The sequence below is a fragment of the Atractosteus spatula genome (assembly GCF_055471065.1).
Source record: "Atractosteus spatula isolate fAtrSpa1 chromosome 10 unlocalized genomic scaffold, fAtrSpa1.hap1 SUPER_10_unloc_3, whole genome shotgun sequence".
Classification (NCBI taxonomy): Eukaryota; Metazoa; Chordata; class Actinopteri; order Semionotiformes; family Lepisosteidae; genus Atractosteus; species Atractosteus spatula.
Genome location: NW_028296623.1, coordinates 1,281,845 through 1,293,183, shown reverse-complemented (window position 1 = coordinate 1,293,183; position 11,339 = coordinate 1,281,845). Strand labels below are relative to the sequence as shown.

Genomic DNA, 11,339 nt, shown 5'->3' with positions numbered 1-11,339 from the left:
AGTTCAGGTGGGGAGCTGTGTCAGCATGTGTAGGCTTCAAAGGAACAAGTAATAGGTCTATTCCATGCTTAAAAGAGAAGAAAGAAAACACAACATTTCAGCCGTGGAGCCTTCTTCAGGTGTGAGGGCTCCACGGCTGAACGTTGTGTTTTCTTTCTTCTCTTTTCATCTAGTGTCATTAGCCTTTTAACAGTTCCTGTCAAAATAAAATAGAAATGGATAACATTCTAGAGAGAGTTTGAAATACCAAGGTACAATTTAAACCATATTTCTTCCACTACAACCACAATATTTTGGAGAGATCATTGAACCTCACTGTTCTGACATGTCCGTTAGCCTCCGTCCTGCTTCAGCAATGAATGTGGCGGGGCACATTCTGAGGGAGATGAGGTCAATCAGGTGGCAGGAAAACCACGCTATGCTTTTTTTTCAGATCCTGAAAAAGACAGAGGGGCCATCTATATGTGTGCAGCTGGATATGTAATTGCAGGTGGCGTAGCAAATTCTGCTGAAGCCCCACTGCCTGATGTGGACAGTAGCTGTGCATGTTGCAGCAGAATTGTGCATGTGAGATCAAGGGGGCATGTCATGTGTTTCAGCACTTCACTCCCTTCAGTAGCAAATGATTCCCTGAGTTCTTTAGATGACCTGTGGACCAATCTTTCATGATGAAGAATTACTTAAGAAGAATAGATCTCGGCCCACCATCCCAATGCCTCCGTCTCAAAACAGCAACCTCCCACTGCCCTTGGTCTGCAAGGCAGTCCTTTCAAGTGCGATGACGATGCCTGGACATTGTGGAACATTGTTTTCAAGTGATCGCTGTTCTGTCATGTTGACGCTGAGTGAATCTTTCTTTGGCAACATGGGCAGAATGACAGCAGCGCGAGCGAAAGTAATGGCAAATTTCTTGACTTATTTCTGAATGTGAATGTTCTTTAGAAAAGGGATGCGGCGTTGCTTCTCGCCCATGTAAAGGTCACACATTCCAGACGTGGTTATGAGCGAACAGTTGCCGCAAGTGTTTGAAAAGAGCAAGAGAGGAAGCAGCCCTGCCCCGTGTGAGGATCAAACTCAGGCCCTTCAGATGATAAGACTGACGCACTACCAATTTCGCCAACGAGCCCAGCTGCAGTACACACACCGGAAAGTTTACCTCACATGGATTTCAGTCACCCGTTCTGAGTGTCGCCATCAGGATGCTGGGGCATAAGAAAGCCACACAGACCGCAGGGTGAGCGCTCCCTACTTGTCCCAGTCACACCTCTTGCAGGAGCAATGATACAAGCGAAGGATTACTTGGCTCCCAGCACTTGAAAAGACCGACAAATGACTCGTTCCCGCCGGAGCTGAATGTACCTGCATGTGTCGTGTCGTCTACTTCCCCCGCCCCGCTGTGTTTGCTGTATTGTCTTTGAAGCCGGTCCCCGAGACGAGACGGGCTGTTCCTGTGCCCCAATTAACACTTTACAGGTGCCATTCCCCGGCATTGTGGCCATTGTCGGTGGTCACACGCCATAAGATAAGGTGGAGGAGAGCGGGGCATGCCCAGCGCCAGACATTCAAGGAGGGGGCTGTGCGAGGTGAGGTGAGGTGCGACACGCCGGAGCCCCGACGCTACTAATGCGGAGCACTTGTTGAACTAGCATTGAAAGGACGTGTGCGCACGGAGCGAGCCTTCCCTGCGGCGGAGCGTGGAAACTTTCTCCCCGCTCTGCAGGAGTTGTGTGCGCTGCAGCGGTGCCGAGAGAACAGCACAGAAGGCAGCAGGCTCTGGAGAGCGGGTAAGAGACGGAGTCTTGTGGGCAGGTGAGCAGGCCCTTTTTTTGGAAATTGCTGAAAAGGCTCCGGTGTTTGTTCGGTGTGTGGCAGGCGCACGACGCAAGCTTGCGTAGCGATCTGACGGTCTGGTGTTATGCAAATGAGGCCGAATTGCGTCCCGGGACATGCTGCGAATGCGCATTGGCGACTGCAGATGTGTAGGAAACGGTTTGCTCGTTTTCTCGTTTTGCCCACCCTTTTGAGTGTAAGTGTGGCGTGTGAGTGTGCGAAAGAGTGGGCCCAGCAGGAGGCGGTGGTGTGCGGGGTGAGGAGCTGGCCTAGGCTGCGCGCTTTGTGCTGTGGGTGCGGGCCACTTGCAGGGGCTTGTACAGCTCATACTTACCTGGCAGGGGAGATACCTTGATCAAGAAGGAGGTTCACCCAGAGCGAGGCTCGGCCATTGCACTCCGGCTGTGCTGACCCCTGCGAATTCCCCAAATGTGGGAATCTAGACTGCATCATTTCTGGTAGTGGGGGACTGTGTTCGCACTCTCCCCTGATGTGCTTGGTCCAATAGCAGATACGGAAGAGTTATGTATCGGATCCCAGTTCGAAAGGAGTCGATGCCACTGCTGGTTCCCGGTTTCTTTTAGTTAGAGGTCCGGAGAAGCATTTCAAGCTGGTTATACTACTCCTTCCGGACATTCATTCCCTTTTCAAAGTCAGTCGTTTTGCTGTAGTCTGCATTATTTAGGCTGATTATCGAGGTTAGCCTTTATTTGGTCATGGGGGCCTCGGTACTGTATGCTAATTCTCAAGACAGTTTCACCCGTTTTCTGATTGCTAGGTTCTGTACCAGTGCAGACATGTCAAACAGTGAATGGCTGTACCTCTATTGTATCCGTGCTCAATGAATGAAATCAGTAATAAATGAATATATGTATAGTTATACGAAAAACAAGTGGTTTATCGACTCATCTTCATTTGCAGATTTAGAGGCAGCTTCGATATTCGTTTTACAAACGGGTTTTTTTTTATATGGGTCACACACATGCCATAGCAACAAAGCATCTCTAGAGATGAGGCTATAGATCACCTTTCCATCCTCCAGGTTTTCCTCCCAAAGCCTACGGTACCAACGGCGACCCCTGCTGGCCGAGAGAGCAAAAGCTTGCAGCACCTGGTATTCCCAGGTGGTCTCCCATCCAAGTACTAACCAGGCCCAACTCTGCTTAGCTTCCAAGATCAGAGGAGATGGGGCACATTCAGGGTGGCGTGGCCACAAGCAAAAGCTATGGTGCCTGACTCGCTACTTGAAGCTGTGTGTGGCTGGGGCTCCGTGCCCCCCGAGCGGGACTGAAGGATCGTTCGTGTGCAACTCTTTGGAAAGGAGCTTCTTTCCAAATCGCATTGCGTACCTGGATGTTGGCGAATGTGCTCCCTTGTGTTGGCTTGTCCCGCACTGGAGGAGAACAAACAAACTGCTCGGAGGAGCACAAGGCAAGTCTTCACAAGACAAAAACCTCCAGTGCACAGCACTCAAAACATTTCTGGGCTGTCGTGTGTTTATTTCAGCACATAAAGCACACCAGTCCAACACGTCGCTCGGGCGCGCGGCGCCTCCGCCCTCTTGTGGCCTTGCGGCATCAGAGCAAGAGGCTCCTTCTCGCTGCCTTTCCGCTGTGTTGCAGAGCCCCGAGAGGAAACCTGGAGCTCACACTTTATGGGGGGCGGGGGACCGCGTTCGCGCTCTGCCCCCGGTCTCTTGCGCGAGTACTAAATCTCACGGCGCCAGCCAGCGGCCAGGAGACAAGTACAATATCGCGGGACAGGGGGGCCTCGTCATTGATTGTTACATATGAGACGTGGATTAGGAGGAGACCCTGACTGATTGGTAAAGGGGAACACTAACACCAGAGTGACACCCCCGGCGTCTCTTTTTGAGAGACGCCCTGGGATTTCTTAATGGCCAAGGAGGGTCGGGACCTCGGTTTTACGCCTCCCCCGAAGGACGGCGCCTGTTTGTGCAGCAGAGTGTCGCCATCAGGATGCTGGGGCTGTTACGATCCCTGCCTCCCGGCAACGGAGGAGGCAGAAGTAGGCGTAGCCCCTATCCACCTGCTTACCTATCAGTTTTCCTATTCACCACCACACCCCCGTCTCATCCTACTTTAACACCTGTCTTTCCTTACCTCTTTGCTCAGTATTGGTTTTCCCTTTCGAGCTTCCTGGTTGCGCTACTTCTACCCCGTGTTCGTCTTGGCTTTCGGTTTGCGGTTTTTCCCTTTGGACTTCGGCTTTTCGGATCTCGGTTTGGCTTGGTTACTTTCGCTCTGTTTCGGATCACTGGCTACCCCTGGATTATCAGATTGCTCTACTGACTACGACTTCGGATCACGCTTCGGCTTCGGTACTCGTTCCCTTTCGGATATCTGGCTTCCCCTGGACTCTCGGCTCGTTCCTACGATTACGGCTTGCTTTCGGATTACGGCTTGGCTTTGTTCGCTCCTGCAAGTGGGTTCACTCACTGGTTCGGTCCCTCTTACCGATTCCGTAACAGAATACTGAGCCATTTAACATGGACCCAGCGGAGCAAGAGGAGATTCGCTGAGCTTTGGATCAGCACGGACAAGCCTTACTCCAGCTACAGGCTTCTGTCCAACAGATCTCTGCGCACCTGTCTGCAATGCCGCCCATCGGCAGTCGAGGAAGCAACGCTGGAGCTGCCGCTTCGGCTCCGCCTCTGCCGTCTCCTACACCTGCCCCTCGACCTCTTCCACTAAATCCACCTGACAGGTTTGACGGCAACCCTACGAAATGTCGGGGCTTCTTAGCACAGTGTGCGCTGGTTTTCAGGCTCCCGGAAACTTTTTTTTCTCCTCAGGACAAGATCGCCTTCATAGTTTCACGGCTAACCGGCCGCGCTTTGGAATGGGCTACTGCTCTGCTTGATCGCGGGGCTCCTGAAATTCAGGATTATGATTTTTTTTTAGGAAAATTTAAGGGGGTTTTTTGTCGTCCCATAGTTGGCCAAGACTCTGCCTTCCGCCTCTCCTCCATCCACCAAGGCCGCCGGTCTGTACATGATTATGCTATAGATTTTCAAGTAGCAGCAGCAGAGACTCACTGGGACGATGAGGTCCTTATTTTTATTTTCCGTCAAGGACTCAGTGAAGAAATTAAGGACCATCTGGTAAATATGCCGCAATTGGGCAATACCTTGGAGGAAGTTATTTCACAGGTATTGCAATTAGAATAATCAGAATTCATCATAGGAGTGCTGAGAGATCTCGGTCCCCTATACTAGAGGCTCCTCGGCTATCACCTTTCAGATCTGCCGACTCAGAACAATCTATGGAAATAGCCCGCACCCGAGTAACCCCTGAAGAACGAGAGAGGCGCCAACGAGAGGGTCGCTGCCTGTACTGTGGGAAATTTGGACACTTTAAAGCGGCCTGCCCTGCTGCATACTCATCCTTGAAGAGCCGCCCACCTTCTCAGAATCCTAAGGTGAGTGAGAATACTCAATTCCCTCACCTTTCCTCAGGATTTTTTATTTGTTCTACACTATTCTGAGGTAATGAAAGGAGACCTTTTCTTGCCTTTATAGACTCAGGGGCGGTGGGTAACTTTATAGACGCCGCCGTCGCTCGAGCTTGGAAACTACCCTTGACCCTGGTGTCAACCCCTCTTCGTGTCCAGTCTATTGATGGCTCCCCCGTATCTCCAGGACTTATTAGGTGGCAAACGGAAATTATAAGCCTGCAGATAGGCGCCACCCATGTGGAAGACATCTGGTTTTATCTCCTTGAGACCCCAACACATCCTCTGGTGCTAGGCTTTCCTTGGCTACAGCAGCATGACCCACACATTTCTTGGTCCCGTAAAGAGATAGTAGCTTGGGGACCCAGATGTGTTAGAAAATGCTGTCGCCTACCAGTGAAGATTGCACTCATGGCGACGTCCCCTTCAGGGGTTCCTACCATACCCCCTCAATACTCTGATCTACAGGAAGCCTTTAATGAGCAGGAGGCCTTGACCCTCCCCCCTCATCGACCTTAGGATTGTGCCATTGACCTTTTGCCTGGTACTATCCCTCCCAAAGGTCGTATTTTTCCACTCTCCAATTCTGAGTCTGAGGCCCTGAAAGTCTATATACAAGCTTCTCTGAAGGCTGGGCTTATACGTCCATCCACTTCACCAGCATGTGCCAGTTTTTTTTTGTGGAAAAGAAGGATGGTGGGCTCCGTCCCTGCATCGACTATCGTGGCCTCAATGAGATCACCATCAAGAATCGATACCCTTTGCCTCTAATTCCAGCAGCACTTGAGTCTGTGCATGGAGCCAAGATCTTTACAAAACTGGATTTACGAGGGGCCTATAACCTAATCCGCATTCGGGAGGTGGATGAATGGAAGATGGTATTTATGACAACCCATGGACATTACGAATATTTGGTCATGCCCTTTGGTTTGGTTAATGCTCCAGCAGTGTTTCAATCTTTTATTAATGACATCTTTCGTGATCTCCTACAAAGATTTGTCTTGGTTTATCTAGATGACATATTATTTTTTTCTGATTCCTTCCAGGATCATGTTCTCCATGTCAGAGAAGTACTCTCCCGGCTCATTAAGAATAAGCTATATGTCAAACTAGAGAAGTGTACCTTCCATGCTTCGAGGATTCACTTTTTAGGGTACGTCATCTCGCCGGAGGGGGTGGAAATGGATTCGAGTAAAGTCTCGGCGATTACTGATTTGCCCACTCCCAAGAATCTAAAACACATTCAACGATTTCTCGGCTTTGCTAACTTTTACAGGAAGTTTATTCGAAACTTCAGCTCGGTGGTCACTCCCATAACCTCTTTGACCCGTAAAGGACCTAAACAAGGCAAATGGACCCCTCAAGCCGAAGATGCATTTCAGCGTCTGAAACACCTGTTCACTACAGCCCCCATCCTAAAACACCCTGATCCAACTTTGCCCTTTGTGGTCGAAGTGGATGCTTCTGGCCATGGTGTGGGTGCTGTTCTCTCCCAATGTCATGGAGAAAAACAGGTTCTTCATCCCTGTGCCTTCTTCTCTAAGAAGCTATCCCCTGCCCAAATGAACTACGACGTCGGTAACCATGAGCATTGGAGGAATGGAGGCACTGGTTAGAGGGTGCTCATCACCCTTTTTTAATTTACACTGATCATAAAAACCTGGAGTATCTGCAGTCGGCCAAACGTCTTTGTCCTCGCCAGGCTAGGTGGTCCCTTTTTTTTTCCAGATTTAATTTCTTGATCACCTACACTCCAGGTTCCAAGAACATCAAGGCAGACGCCCTTTCACGGATCCACGACCCCCCTGAGGCCGAATTGATTCCAGAACCCATCATCCTGTCTGGTAAGTTCCTGGCAGCGGTAAGATGGGACATTGAGGTAATTGTCCCACAAGCCTTGGTAGGGCAGACGGTACCTCCTCAGTGCCCTCAGGACAAGTTATTTGTCTCTAATTCCGTCAGATCGGCAGTTTTACTATGGGGACACGACTCCCGCTTCGCCGGACACCCTGGATTCCACTGTACCTTGGATTTCATCTCCAGAGACTTCTGGTGGCCAACTATGGCCAAGGATGTCAAGGAATATGTCCAGGCCTGCTCTATCTGCTCCCAAATGAAGTCTTCCCGGATGAGGGCAGCGGGCCTTCTTCAACCCTTACCCATCCTGGACCGTCCTTGAACCCACCTCTCAGTAGATTTTATTACTTACCTTCCACCCAGCCATGGACACACGACTATTATGGTGGTGGTAGACCGTTTTCCCAAATCTACCCATTTTATTCCCCTACCATCCTTACCTACTGCTCGAGAACTAGCAGAATTGTTTGTACAACATATCTTCCGACTGCATGGCATCCCTAAGGATATTGTTTCTGATAGGGGCCCTCAGTTTGTCTCCCGATTTTGGAGGGCCTTCTGTAAGTCACTGGGCGCCTCAGTCTCACTTACCTCAGCTTATCACCCTCAGGCCAACGAATGAATCAGGAACTGCTGACCTATTTACGGACTTATATCTCCTCTACCCATGATAATTGGGTGTCCTTGCTCCCATGGGCAGAGTATGCACACAATTCTTTGTATACCACATCTACTGGCATGTCTCCCTTTAAGTGTGCTTTAGGTTATCAGCCTCCTCTTATCCCTGACTCCCATCCCAACACAGAGGTACCTTCGGTTCAGGACTACATCTCTAACCTGAAGACCTTCTGGAGGAAGGCCAAAGCCACCCTTCTTCGCACCTCAGCTCAGCAGAAGAAGGTGACTGATCGGCGCCGTTGTACCCCACCCAGACTTCGACGTGGTCAGTTTGTTTGGTTATCTACTCGTAACCTTCCTCTTAAGCAACCTTCTTCTACGCTGTTGTGTGCTGGGGCAGCAGCATCATGACTAGAGATGCAAATAGGCTCAATAAACTCACCAAGAAGCCTGGCTCTGTGTTGGGGCTGAGTCTTGACCCCCTGGAGATGGTGGCTGAGAGGAGAATGCTGACCAAGCTCACAGCCATCATGAACAGCACCTCTCAGCCACTTCATGGGACTGTTATTGGGCAGCGGATCACCTTTAGCAACAGACTGCTCCAGCTACAGTGTTCAAGGGAATGTTTCCGCAGGTCTTTCCTCCCGGTGGCTGTCAGGGTGTATAACACTGTCCTAGGCTAAGACTGTTAGCCCTTCATATGCTCGTCTATGGATAGCATGTTGCTCCATTGTACTTTTTGGACACTCAATCTGTATATACCTATGCATATTTTGCATACACCTATATATTTATTTTATATGTATGTTGTATTACTGTATGTATTTTAATTTTTTGTCTATTCTGATGTCTGTTTTTGCCTGTCTTGGGCTGGACTGCTGTAACACATCAGTTTCCCTTTGGGATCAATAAACTCTTTATCTATCTATCTATCTTTATCTCCTCTCTTCCTCTCACTGTATCTCCTGTCCTGTTGTTGGTGTTTATTACATGGAGATTCTGTGTTTTCTTCTTTCAGTGTATCTTCTGACCTCTCTCCCTGGTGAGACTCTTGGCTCTGTTCTGCCTGCTGTGAAGGATCACTCCTTAAAAACTCAATAAAGCTCCAAGCATTCAAACTCCTGGTCTGCAGTAATTACTGATCTGTAGTTTATTTCAGTCTTTTAACTGGCTATCATGAGGTTCAGAAATGCAGAAGAGACGCTGAAGAAGTTTTTTAATGACTTTTGTAAATAAACTTTTATATCATCAAGATTATACTGAATTTTAGATTATAATACAGATTTGGCCCACGACTCTACATCTGTTTTGTGAGTCACTGGAGAATATGATGTGGACACGACTTAAACTCTTCAAAATGCAGAATTAGAGATTAAATTTGTCCCTGACCAATCACGTCAAATATTGTGGCCATGTACAGTATTGATGCGCTGATCACTGCTGGGGGCTTTTTGTTAAAGTGTAGTAAGAAGCTACAGTTTTTTAGGTAGTCAAACAAAATCTGTAAAATGATTGAGCTTTATCTTAATTTCCATACTATTAAACCGAGTTCAGGGGAGCGCAGTGGCATAGTGTTCAGTGTTGCTGCTGCCAGAGCTGTTGCTGGGCCTGTGTGTCCATCTGTCTTGAGCTGGACTGGCGTCCTGCCATGGGGTGCCCTGCCTGGGGCCCTTTCTTGCTGAAACAGGCTTGGCTGCACCCACAGCAGACTGCAAATGGATGGATGAAATAAGTAACATGATTTTTTTTTCTTTTTTAATGTAGTTTAATATTGTACTGTAGGTAAAAAAAAATATTGAAATTAAAGTTGCTTGTATATTTTTAATTTGTGATTCATAGTTTTTATTGCAGTAAAAGCGTCACATGGAACGTGAGACTGGGCTCTTGTGGTGCTGCAGCTCTGGATCACTAGGTGTTGCTGTGCCCAAACTCTGTCTTTTTACAGTCTTTACAGGACAATCTTGATTATAGTGTAAACAATAACCCTGCAGCTCTTTAAGAGTTTTAAGATGCGGTAATCTTGTTTTCTTTGCATTTAGATATGTGAAACAAGCACATTTATTTGAAAGAAATCGCATTAACACTTGGTAAAAATCTTAAATTCAGCCCAGAGCCGGACTGCAGTGAAAACTACCGACAACACTTGATTTCCAGCTGTTGCTTTGCGTGTCATGAATTATTTAGTATGCACATCGCCCCACGAATCTAATGGTCCAGATTCTCTTTAGTCTTGAACTGTGAAAACTGCGGAGATGGAAAACTATGAGGGATCACGGTTCGAAATATCCTAAATCCTCAAAAACACTGACAAAGTCAGTCCAGCGGACTTCAGAATCAACATGAGCCAGAGGACACACGTGGTACAGTGCAGTATATTTGTACACTGCCGTTCACTGCCGTGTGCGCTACTGTTTCAGTATATCTGTGTATCTGACTTCCTGTGATTGGCGTGTGTGGAACAGCGGGAGGCGAGACCCGCGGGGGGCGTGTCGTCCAACTTTTGGAATGATCAAAAAATAAACCTTTGTGCACGAGAGACAAAAGGTACCTTTAGAGAGGTCGTGTACTGATTGCAAAGTAGCTGATTTTGACAAACAGATAATTTTGTTTGAAGAATTAAACATCTGTCTGTTATGTAGCTTTATTTTTTATTTACGTGAGCAGAAAGTCACCTTGCTCTTGTTTTTTATTATAATGGGGTGTGAAAATTGCCTGAACACCGGGGCGCACAGTGAGATTACTGAGATGGATAATTTTAGTAAATTTAGTAATGTTGATATGTCTGGATTTTGTTTATATGTCTGGATTTTCGGTTTCAGGAGGGAAGATAAAATTGTATCCAGCCATGATTTAGCTACGTGACGCTGCCCCTGTGAAGTCGCGGTGTGGTGCCCATAGAGTGTTAGTTTTATTATATCAGTGGATTACTGTGATCTTGCACGTACGGTTTTTAAACGTCTGTAATTGCTATTCTTGCAAAATACATCCTGTATTGTTATTCGGTTTGTCTGCGTGCTGGTGGGCAAACGTTCGGCGTGAAAATTCTTCTGCGAGGACGGTACCTTTAAAGCAGAGAAAACGGCACCAGACCTTTTCGGCTCTGTTCGGCTTATAGCTTAAGCCATTCCTCTTCGCACTTTAGTCATAGAGGTTACATTTACAATCATGTTATATTTTTATGTTTTTTGAGAGACTTCAGAAGGCTTCAACTAATGCATAAAAATGTAACATCATGTGTTCTCACGTTATGAACTCACTTACACCTGGGATCTGCTTTATTCAAACTAAGTTTTCTAAATATGCAGCCAGGTACTGGATATTGTTTAAATAAAAGCTGCGACACTTTTCACAAATCGCGATCTCTTAAACGCGTGTGATTTAGTTATTGACATCTGAAAAATAGTGGTCTCAAAAACAGTCATTTTAATAAGCGAAGGTTATGAAAACCGGAGAAAACAAATGACTCTGAACTACAGTATAACAGGGTTTCCTGTCTCCTTTTACAGTTGGACGATAACATACCAGATTCACACTCACCTTTTTTCTATACTGTATACAGA

The 11,339-nt window shown here is 47.5% G+C and overlaps 1 non-coding gene and 1 pseudogene across 1 annotated transcript; one reads left to right on the top strand and one right to left on the bottom strand.

The window, feature by feature from the left end:
- The first annotated feature begins 2,156 nt into the window (after positions 1-2,156).
- Positions 2,157-2,320, top strand: LOC148812407 (U1 spliceosomal RNA). The gene has a single exon (XR_016086344.1). It is a non-coding gene; the product is annotated as a U1 spliceosomal RNA (small nuclear RNA).
- Positions 2,321-2,929: 609 nt separating this feature from the next.
- LOC148812406 (5S ribosomal RNA) lies at positions 2,930-3,048 on the bottom strand (annotated as a pseudogene).
- Between the last annotated feature and the right edge of the window lie 8,291 nt (positions 3,049-11,339).